Below are 11,038 nucleotides of genomic sequence, written 5' to 3' on the forward strand. Positions count from 1 at the left end.
ATGGATGTGGGTCATAGAAGTATAGGTTTCACCTCCTCTCTCAAAGCTTGGCTCAAAGTGGAGAACTCAATTGGCAGCAGATGGTGAACCAATGAGGGTTGAACTAACCTACTAATGATACTATATGAAATTTAGCATTTTCACTCCGTCTGGCTGCATATCTCTTTGGTTATGGACTGTGAAAACATGATATATTTATGCACCTGCTGTGGACATGAGTGCTTTTGGATTGCTGGTGACACCCATGCTATGCCTGAAAAAGATTTATTTAGAGAGATGTATGAGATTATAAACATTGCACAGTCCATAAAAAGATGTTCAAAATAATTAAAATCCATGAACTATACAAAGTCAACATTTTAATAGTAATACCATTCTGTTGTTTTGTGCTTTAGAGTTCACTGTAAAAGTGAAAATTGTGCAGATCTTAACCCTCAGAGACCCAGTGTAGCAGAATTGCAATGTTTGTTTACAGCAATTAAACAATAATTTTTTAAAATTAAAATACACATTTCATAGCTAACACAACATCAAACTTGGTGTGGGTTAAGGATTAAGCTATTTCTACCTGTTCTGAGCCTTAAAATAATATTTATTGGTTATTTCCAGGTTAACTAAATTCAGGTTGTTTCAGTCACATCAAATAATAATATTTTACTTTAATAAAGCATGTTAATTTAGATGTTACCACATAAACCATTTTAGGTTAGCTTTCAAAGCATTTTTACAGTGCAAATCAATATTCTTAATATGCAGATTCTAAATCCAACTATATGTTTTATTTGTATTGTCTGAAAGTAATATTATTTTATCTATTTAATGTTTCATCTTTTTTAAATCATAGTGAAATGAAAGTTATCAAAGAACTGAACTGAAACTTCTATGAAGTGTGGAGATGAATGATTTAACAGCTAAAAATTTAGTTATTATTGTCTGGCTAACAATAATAACATGTATAATAACTTATATATAAACCTAAAATAACATGAACTAGTGCCCATTTTGTTCTGGACACTTAGGATATGTTCCATACCTTTACTTTTGCTGATCTATGCACAAAAATGTTAGAGTGTTTTAGAATAAGCAGCTGTACCTAGATTGTTTTTCAGACTCATCCACATACAGTTGAAGTCAGAAGTTTACATACACTTAGATTTAAGTCATGAAAAAAATTTTTTAACCACTCCATAGATTTAATATTAGCAAACTATAGTTTTGGCAAGTCATTTAGGACATCTTCTTTGTGCATGACATGAGCAATTTTTCCAACAGTTGTTTACAGACAGATTGTTTCACTTTTAATTGACTATATCACAATTCCAGTGGGTCAGAAGTTTACACACACAAAGTTAACTATGCCTTTAAGCAGCTTGGAAAATTCCCGAAAATCATGTCAAGCCTTTAGACAATTAGCCAATTAGCTTCTGATAGGAGGTGTACTGAATTGGAGGTGTACCTGTGGATGTATTTTAAGGCTTACCTTCAAACTCAGTGCCTCTTTGCTTGACATCATGGGAAAATCAAAAGAAATCAGCCAAGACCTCAGAAATTTTTTTTTGGACCTCCACAATTCTGGTTTATCCTTAGGAGCAATTTCTAAATGCCTGAAGGTACCACGTTCATCTGTACAAACAATAGTACGCAAGTATAAACACCACGGGACCACACAGCCATCATACTGCTCAGGAAGGAGACGCATTCTGTCTCCTAGAGATTAACGTAGTTTGGTGCGAAAAGTGCAAATCAATCCCAGAGCAACAGCAAAAGACCTTGTAAAGATGCTGGAGGAAACAGGAAGACAAGTATCTATATCTACAGTAAAACGAGTCCTATATCAACATAACCTGAAAGGCTGCTCAGCAAGGAAGAAGCACTGCTCCAAAACGCCATAAAAAAAGCCTAACTACAGTTTGCAAGTGCACATGGGGACAAAGATCGTACTTTTTGGAGAAATGTCCTCTGGTCGGATGAAACAAAATGGCCATAATGACCATCGTTATGTTTGGAGGAAAAAGGGTGATGCTTGCAAGCCAAAGAACACCATCCCAACCGTGAAGCATGGGGGTGGCAGCATCATGTTTTGGAGGTGCTTTGCTGCAGGAGGGACTGGTGCACTTCACAAAATAGATGGACATCATGAGGAAGGAAAATTATGTGGATATATTGAAGCAACATCTCAAGACATCAGCCAGAAAGTTAAAGCTCGATCACAAATGGGTCTTCCAAATGGACAATGACCCCAAGCATACCTCCAAAGTTGTTGCAAAATGGCTTAAGGACAACAAAGTCAAGGTATTGGTGTGGCCATCACAAAGCCCTGACCTCAATCTGATAGAAAATTTGTGGGCAAAACTGAAAAAGGATGTGAGAACAAGGAGGCCTACAAACCTGACTCAGTTACACCAGTTCTGTCTGGAGGAATGGACCAAAATTCCAGCAACTTATTGTGAGAAGCTTGTGGAAGACTACCCAAAACATTTGACTCAAGTTAAACAATTTAAAGGCAATGCTACCAAATACAACAAAGTGTAAACTTCTTACCCACTGGGAATGTGATGAAAGAAATAAAAGCTGAAATATAACATTCTCTTTACTATTTTTCTGACATTTCGCATTCTTAAAATAAAGTAGTGATCCTAACTGACCTAAGACCAATGACCAGTGTTTTCTATGATTAAATGTCAGGAATTATGAAAAACTGAGTTTAAATGTATTTGGCTGAGTTGTATGTAAACTTCTGACTTCAACTCTAGGTAGCACTACATGTTGTAGAATTGTTCAAAATGACTTCAGACTGAATTCTGCATTTACTTTGAAATCATGAGAATGTGTCTCTACCCCATAATGACTTTGCCTTGATATTGTTCTAATGCAATATGCAAATCCCATCTGCCCTGAGAGTAATCTATCTTTCTAGTGACTACAATATGAGAACACTTGTGTTCAGTGTCTCTGACCTGCCTTTTCATATATCGAACAAATTAAGAATATGTAGTCAGTTTGGAGTAAAGAGGAATCAAAGTAAAAAAGAGATCCTGTTTGTGCACTGGAGCCTGTTTTAGGTGCAATGCATAGGAAATATACATCCCTCAAACCAGTATAGGGCATCTAACTCGTTTTAAAATTTTGTTCAGGTGTTGCTAGGCAACAGCAAAATGGTCTCAGCCTTCCAGCTCATATTAGTGTTTCTGCTGGGGTTTGCTCCCATTGATATGTTCAAGTTATTTTGTCTCCCTCCATTAGCATATATAACGTTTTCAATGCGTGTTATTGTTTCTGCCTCGAAATAACACGGACGTGTTACAAAAAGGTCTGAATGTTAAAATCAGAACCAAAATTGCATGATCATTTATTCTTCAAAATTGAAAAATACTTTTCAACGAAGTCCGGCTGTAGATATTTATGCACACAAATAATAGCTAATAGCAATAACATGGTTAGTTTGATAATATACAGTAAGGGATGTAACATCGTAAAATGTATGTCAATTGCAATATAAACTTCTGTTGTCAAGATCCACAGCCAAGCATGTCATGCAGAGAGCACGCTGAACACAGCACTAGTAACATAAACACGTCACATTGTACTGTGATGTCTCTTCACTACACTGTGCTGCTAATCTCCTGCATTCACCCCAATCACTATGGAAACTGACTTGTGCCACACAACCGTTACTGAAACAGACATGCAGCAAATGCTGTCAGCAACTGTCCGCTAACATCTGATGCAGTGTGTCTGTTGACTACAGTGAAGGACGTAAAATAATGAGTCATTTGTGTTCTGTACCGTAGTTTTGACCATGTGATTTTAAACAGCAACAGAAGGTGTGAGTAGAAATTGCATAAGAAATCCTTCAGTGTGTGTGTAGCATATTTAAAGGCTGAATTGTTTGAGTCATAAAACACAAAAAGCCAGAATGGGGGGTAATTGTGTTCCAGTTAAAGAAAAATGTAATTAACTTAACTTTCAGGCTCAAATTTGACTCTCTATCTCTATTTTTTTAAGATATATAGGTTTGGACAAAAGGCTCACAATAGCTAACACATCGACACCCTTTAATTTCACCACCTGCCTCTGGCTAAATTGTATGAAAATGCTCCTCATGCTTTTAAAGGGTTTATCTGCTTCAAAGGCGGCTGGCTGATGCATCACGCAGACCGTGCAGTCCTGCAGAAAGAATGCGCTCAAGCCGTTAGACAAGTTTGTGAGCTAAGCCCTGTATTCAGGGGACAGATTTTCCCTTTTTTTTTTTTTTTTTTTTTACATAAGGCAAATTTACATGTGCTGATGATGTCAGCTATAATCCAGCACACTACCCCCACCCACCCCATCTCCAAAAAATTATTTACAAAAAAAACAAACATCTTCCTCTTTAGTGCATAAGACAGTTAATCAAGACAGTCAGAGATGCAGTGTGCATGTTATACAACAGTGTCGTTATCTCTGGAGTGTGCACAAAGGAAACAGCATTGTTATGTGTGTGTTCTTGGTTCAAGATTGCAGTGTAATGCAACAAAATGTTGTTACTACTGATGACAAATGCAGATTGCAAATAAATCATCCTGATTGGTTCTAAAATGGCATGCATGCATTATGACAGCACTGTGATTTGTGGCGTAAAAGCACAAGGGAAGCAGACATCCTAAATCTGAAGAAAAAAATCTCTGTCTCTCTCTCTATGTCTTTCTCTCTCTATCTCTGTGCATGTTGCTGTCACCCTGGATCTTTTCATAAAATCGCCACGAGCGTGCCTCGCATTTGAATTAGGCTGATGAGAAGAATCTGTGCCCACAAAGGGGCCAGCAGCACTTTCCAACATCACATGATGCTTAATTAGGGATTCTTCTGCATTATAGGGCTGGAATTCTGCCAGATGTCTATCAGCCGTTTCAGTCAATGCACTAATCATTGCGCTCGCAGCTGCCGGAGGTGCATCGCTGCCTGGGCTGCGTTTCTCCTCTGGCATCTTAGACACAAACAGAGCTCAAGCCATCGAGCTTATGTCAAAACGGCCTGTGAAAGTAAAATCAAGTCAAGTCATTTTTATTTGTATAGCTCTTTTCACAACACACATCGTTTTAAAGCAGCTTTACAGGAAATCATGCATAAAAAAAAAAAAAACAAATGAAACTGTAATATTTATAAAATCTTAGAGTTATCATTGTGTAATTTGATTAAATATGATAGTAAACTGTGTATAAAAATTAAATAATTAAATAATAATTGTATTTAGAACCCCTGTGAGCAAGCTGAAGGCGACTGTGGCAAGGAACACAAAACTCCATAAGTTGTTGATTAATGGAGAAAAATAACCTTGGGAGAAACCAGACTCACTGTGGGGGCCAGTTCCCCTCTGTTTAAACAACATTAATATAATGCCAATATTAGTTATTTGTTTGCAGTGCAAGTCAAGGTTTAAAATGTGTAAATTAAGGAAGCGTTAAGGTCCAGTGTTTAAAAAAAAAGGAAAATATATATTTTTTAACTTTAAGATTAATGACTAATGTCTTTGAAGTCCATCCTGGATTAAATGCAGAAATTCACATAGATGCATTGTCCTTTGTTAGTTGGCTGATGAAGGCTTTTGTTGGCAATTAAATGATAGTCTTTGTATTCCATTATAAGGGTGTAGTCCATGAATAGACAAAGGTGATGCAGGCAGAGATCAATAAGGTGCATCGCATTTCAACCGGCAGGTTATTTCGGTGAGGTTCGGTGGGGTCCATCCTAAATCCAAGGTTCAGGCAGTGGCATATGAAGTATCCGATGTCTTACAGTTGGAGTTGGCATCAGTTCATCCTCTGAAGTCAAAAGACTGAAGTGATGTCTGGCTAGCACCGGCTGTAGTTTGTCATCATCACTCAGCAACACATAGCAGTGGAGTCCTACACCAAGCAGGAACGGAGCTGGATCTGGACAGCTCTGGTAACCTCAATCCTGAGTTTGAGACATGGAAACAAATAGAATAATATTAGCGTAGATGCCATTCAATTTTATGCAGATTTATAGATCATGATAGATGTTTCTGGTTCCAGCAGACCTAACTAAAGCAGCCTAAATGTGAGTTGATGGATAAATTAGGTGTATGCCTGGCTAAATAGATGAGTCTTTAGTCTAGACTTAAACTGAGTGAGTGTGTCTGCATCCCGAACAGTGTTAGGGAGAATATTCCATAGTTTAGGAGCCAAATATGAAAAGGAACTACCTCCTTTTGTGGATTTTGATATTCATGGAATTATTAACAAGCCAGAATTTTGTGATCATAATGAACATGATGGAATATAGCATGTCAGAAGGTCACTTAAGTACTGCGGTGCTAGACCATTCAAAGCTTTGTAAGCAGTTGACAGAATTTTAAAATAAATGTGAAATTTAATAGGTAGCTAATGTAGTGACAATAAAATTGGAATATGATCTTATTTCTTGGTTGTAGTCAGCACTCTGGCAGCTGCAATTTGAACAAATTGAAGTTTATTTCTTGAACTTGCTGGACATCTTCCCAGTAATCATTACAATAATCTAGTCTTGAGGTCATGAACACATGAATTAGTTTTTCAGCATCAGCAACAGAGAGCATGTGTTGTAACTTAGCAATATTTCTGAGGTGGAAGAATGCTGTTCTACAAAAAATAAGCGGTTTGATAACTGCCATTTTAAAGTTTCTTGGAACATGTCCTAAGGATAGCGAGGAGTTAATAATATTAAGAAGAGGTTCTGAGATTATAGGGAATACCTTTTTTAAGAGCTTAGCTGGTATTGGATCTAACATACATAATGTGGCTTTTGATTTTTTGATAAGTTTTGTTAGCTCTTCATGAACTCTGACAGCGAAGGTTTGAAGTTGCTTGTGATGAAATTTATGAGACATTGTTTTCTGAGGTGCTGTGACAGTTGATTGCATAGTTCCAATTTTATTTCTGATTATTTCAATTTTATCAGTAAAGAAATTCATTAAGTCATTATTATTGTGCTGCGACGGAATATCTGGTTCAGTCGATGCTATTCCTAACCAATTTAGCCACAGTTCTGAATAAACACCTAGGATTGTTGTGGTTATTTTCTATGAGTTTGCTAAAATATGCTGACCTGGCAGTTTTAAGTGCCTGTCTGTAGCTACAGATACTATCCTTCCATGCACCGCGAAATACCTCTAATTTTGTAGCCTTCCACTTGTGCTTCATTTTCTGAGCTGTTCTCTTGAGAGCATGATCATTGTACCATGGTGCAGGGCTTTTTTCTTTAATTTTCTTTAATCGAAGGGGGCGACACTATCAAGAGTGCTAGAGAAGACTGTATTTCAATTTTATGTTATTACATCAAGTTCTTCTAGACTTTTGGCTTACTGAGTATGTGAGGCAATTCTGGAAGTTTATTAGTGAAGCTATCTTTAGTGGTCGAAAGAATAGTTCTACCTGAACGATAGCATGGTGTAGATTGAGTGACATTAGCTGATCGCAGCAAAGAAGAGACGAGGTAATGGTCTGAGATGTCATCGCTCTGCGGTAGAATTTCTATAGTATCAACATCGACTCGAATGTCACATTTTGTCTGACTCCAAGAGAGTTGAGAATATCGATAAATGCTAATCCCAATGTGTCATTTTCATTATCTATGTGAATGTTGAAGTCACCAACAATTAATGCCCCATCTACATAAACTACATCTACATTAGATCTGATAGAAAATTTGCAAATTCACCAAGGAAGCCAGAGTACGGCCCAGGTGATCTACATACTGTAGCAAGGGCAAATGACGACAGAGATTTTTGATTTATATCTGATGGTGTCACATTAAGCATTATTAGTTCAAAAGACTTAAACTTATATCCTGTCCTCTGAGTAACACCAAAAACTTCAGACGAGGCTCATTTTTATAACAATAACCTGTGGGAGTAGATTCATTTAAACTAATATATTCATCCGGTTTAAGCCAGGTTTCAGTCAAACAGAGCGTATCCAAACTATGATCTGTAATAATTTCCTTTACAATTAGTGCTTTGTTAGAAAGAGATCTAATGTTTAGTAGCCCTATCTTTATATGATGTTAATCTTAATTTTTTTCTCGTTTTTTTTCAAGTTTGACCTTAATCAAATTTTTCTAAATGATTTAGTGAGGTAGTTTAGGTAACAGACACAGTCTCTATATGATATCTAGGTGATACAGTCTCTATGTGTTGTAGTTTATGTGACCTGTGTGACGTCTCAAGACAGCTAGCAGACGTTCGGATTAACCAGTTTGTCTGCTTCCTGTCCTGGGCCCCAGTTAGTCAAATACCATCACTATTAAGACTATGAGACAAATTACTAGAGAGGAGAGCGGCAGCTTCCCTGGGGGGATGGAGTCCGTATTTCTTTAGCAGGTCAGGTCTTCCCCAAAAACTCTTCCAACTGTCTATAAATCCGATGTTATTCTCCGGACACCACTCAGACATCCAGCCATTCAGTGACACAAATCTACCATAAACCTCATCACCACAATGAGCAGGGAGGTGGCCAGAGCATATTACAGTGTCTGACATAGTTTTTGCAAGTTCATACACCTCTTTGTTATTAACAATTTTTATTGATTCCATTCATAATACAAATAAACACAATATAAAATATGGACTCAATTATATTCATTGAACCCCTCCACCCGAACGTTACCGGATAGCTATAAATACCTAAAGAACTGAGATCTGGGAATCCTAAAATGTTGAACCATATTTTCAAAGGATCTCAACACTCCACTCTCATATAGGTCACCGAGCGTATTAACCTCCCTCACAATCCACTCTGACCAGCAGAAAGGGGACTTATTAATACATAATTTTGGGTTCAGCCATATGCTCGAGGCAACATTTAAATAAATGTCCGAATTAAACCCTCTGGACACTTTTGTCCATACCGCGTGCAAATGCGAGATAATGGGGTGTAACTTAACTTCTCCGGTTAGTTTAATAGAAAGGCTTTGCAATGGCAAAATAGGGGCAAGAACTTCCTGTTCAATACAAAACCAGGGAGGGGCTCTCTCAGGTGGAAGCGACCAGTGAGCCAAATGTCTGAGACTGAATGCATAATAATAAAACAAAATCTTGGGTAGGCCTAGCCCACCTTTGTCAGTCAGCCTATGTAACTTATTGAAATGTAATCTGGGATTCTTACCATTCCAAATGAAGGACTCTGCTATGCTATAAAATTGATTGAAATAAGAGAGGGGGGCATCTACAGGGAGAGACTGTAGCAGGTAGTTGAATTTTGGAATTTTATCATTTTAATCATTTTAATAACATTAACCTTCCCAATCATAGATAAATGTAATGAAGCCCACCTGCCCACATCACTCAAAAACCTTTTTATTAAGGGGTCAATATTAACTCTAACTAAATCGCACAAATTTGCTGGGAATAATCAAATCAAATTCAAATCACTTTATTGTCACTCAACCATATACACAAGTGCAACAGTGGGTGAAAGTCTTGGGTGCAGTTCCGCGCAACATAGCAGTCATGACAGTGATTGTACCAATTTACAATAAACATCAGATTTACACAACACAATTTACAAATAATAATATACAATGTACAGTATACAATATACACAATATAGAATACACACACAATAAAAATAGTATATATAAAATATACAGTAGGATGTATTGTGCTGTATTGACATTCAGGCTGTCGGCTGATAGTCAGTTGCCAGTGTGTTGTCAAGAGAGAATATAATTTATGACAGTCCAGTGTGAGATAATAAGATTAATAAAGTGCAGTGCTGATGTATATTGATCGTGAGAGATCAAGAGTTCAAAAGTCTGATTGCTTGGGGGAAAAAGCTGTCATGAAGTCGGCTGGTGCGGTTGCTGATGCTGCGATACCGCCTGCCTGATGGTAGCAGTGAGAGCAGCCCATGGCTTGGGTGGCTGGAGTCTCTGATGATCCTCTGAGCTTTTTTCACACACCGCCTGGTATACATGTCCTGGAGGGAGGGAAGCTCACCTCCGATGATGTGTCTGGCAGTTCGCACCACCCTTTGCAGGGCTTTGCTATTGAGGGCGGTGCTGTTGCCGTACCAGGCAGTGATGCAGCCAGTCAGGATGCTCTCTTCAGTGCTGGTGTAGAACCGTGTGAGGATGTGGTGGTTCATTCGAAACTTCCTCAGCCATCTCAGGAAGAAGAGGCTACTGGTGAGCCTTCTTCACCGCAGCCTCAGTGTGGACGGACCATGTGAGTTCCTCTGTGATGTGGACACCGAGGAACTTGAAGCTGCTGACTCTCTCCACCGGTGCTCCATTGATGGTGATGGGGCTGTGTTCTCTGTCTTTTCTCCTGAAGTCCACCACAAGCTTCTTGGTCTTACTGACATTGAGAGAGAGGTTGTGCTCCTGAAACCAGCGTTTCACCTCTGTAGGCTGTTTCATCATTGTCAGTGATCAGACCTACCACCGTCGTATCATCAGCAAACTTGATGGCATTGGAGCTGTGTGTTGCCACACAGTTATGTGTGTACAGGGAATACAGGAGTAGGCTGAGAACACAGCCCTGGAGGGCTCTAGTGTTGAGGGTCAACAAGTTATTTTGGATTACTTTGGTACAGGCACAATGGTGGATGTTTTAAAGCATGTGGGGACCACAGACAAGGAGAGGGAAAGGTTGAAAATGTCTGTAAAACATCAGAATAAAATGCCCAAATACTCAATGCCCTGTTTGGGCCACTGAAAGGCGCCCAGTTGAAAAGCAGTTACTGGGCAGTATGCTGTCAGAGCCAAAGCTTCGGATTTAGACCAAATGTCTCTGTATCCTGAGAACTAAGAAAAGGAATGAATAATTCTGTGGAGGCAAGGCATAGATCTTGTGTGTTCGGAGACAAATAATAAAATATCATCTGCATAAAGCAAAAGCTTATGCGCCATACCTCCCGCCACCACCCCTGGAAAATCATCTTCCTTTCTTATCGCAGCTGCTAATGGTACCAGGGCAAGACAGAACAATAATGGGGAAAGAGGGCAACCCTGCCGGGTGCCCCTATCCAGAGTAAAATAATCTGAAATTAATCCATTT

Source organism: Myxocyprinus asiaticus, chromosome 29, assembly GCF_019703515.2.
Source record: "Myxocyprinus asiaticus isolate MX2 ecotype Aquarium Trade chromosome 29, UBuf_Myxa_2, whole genome shotgun sequence".
Taxonomy (NCBI): domain Eukaryota; kingdom Metazoa; phylum Chordata; class Actinopteri; order Cypriniformes; family Catostomidae; genus Myxocyprinus; species Myxocyprinus asiaticus.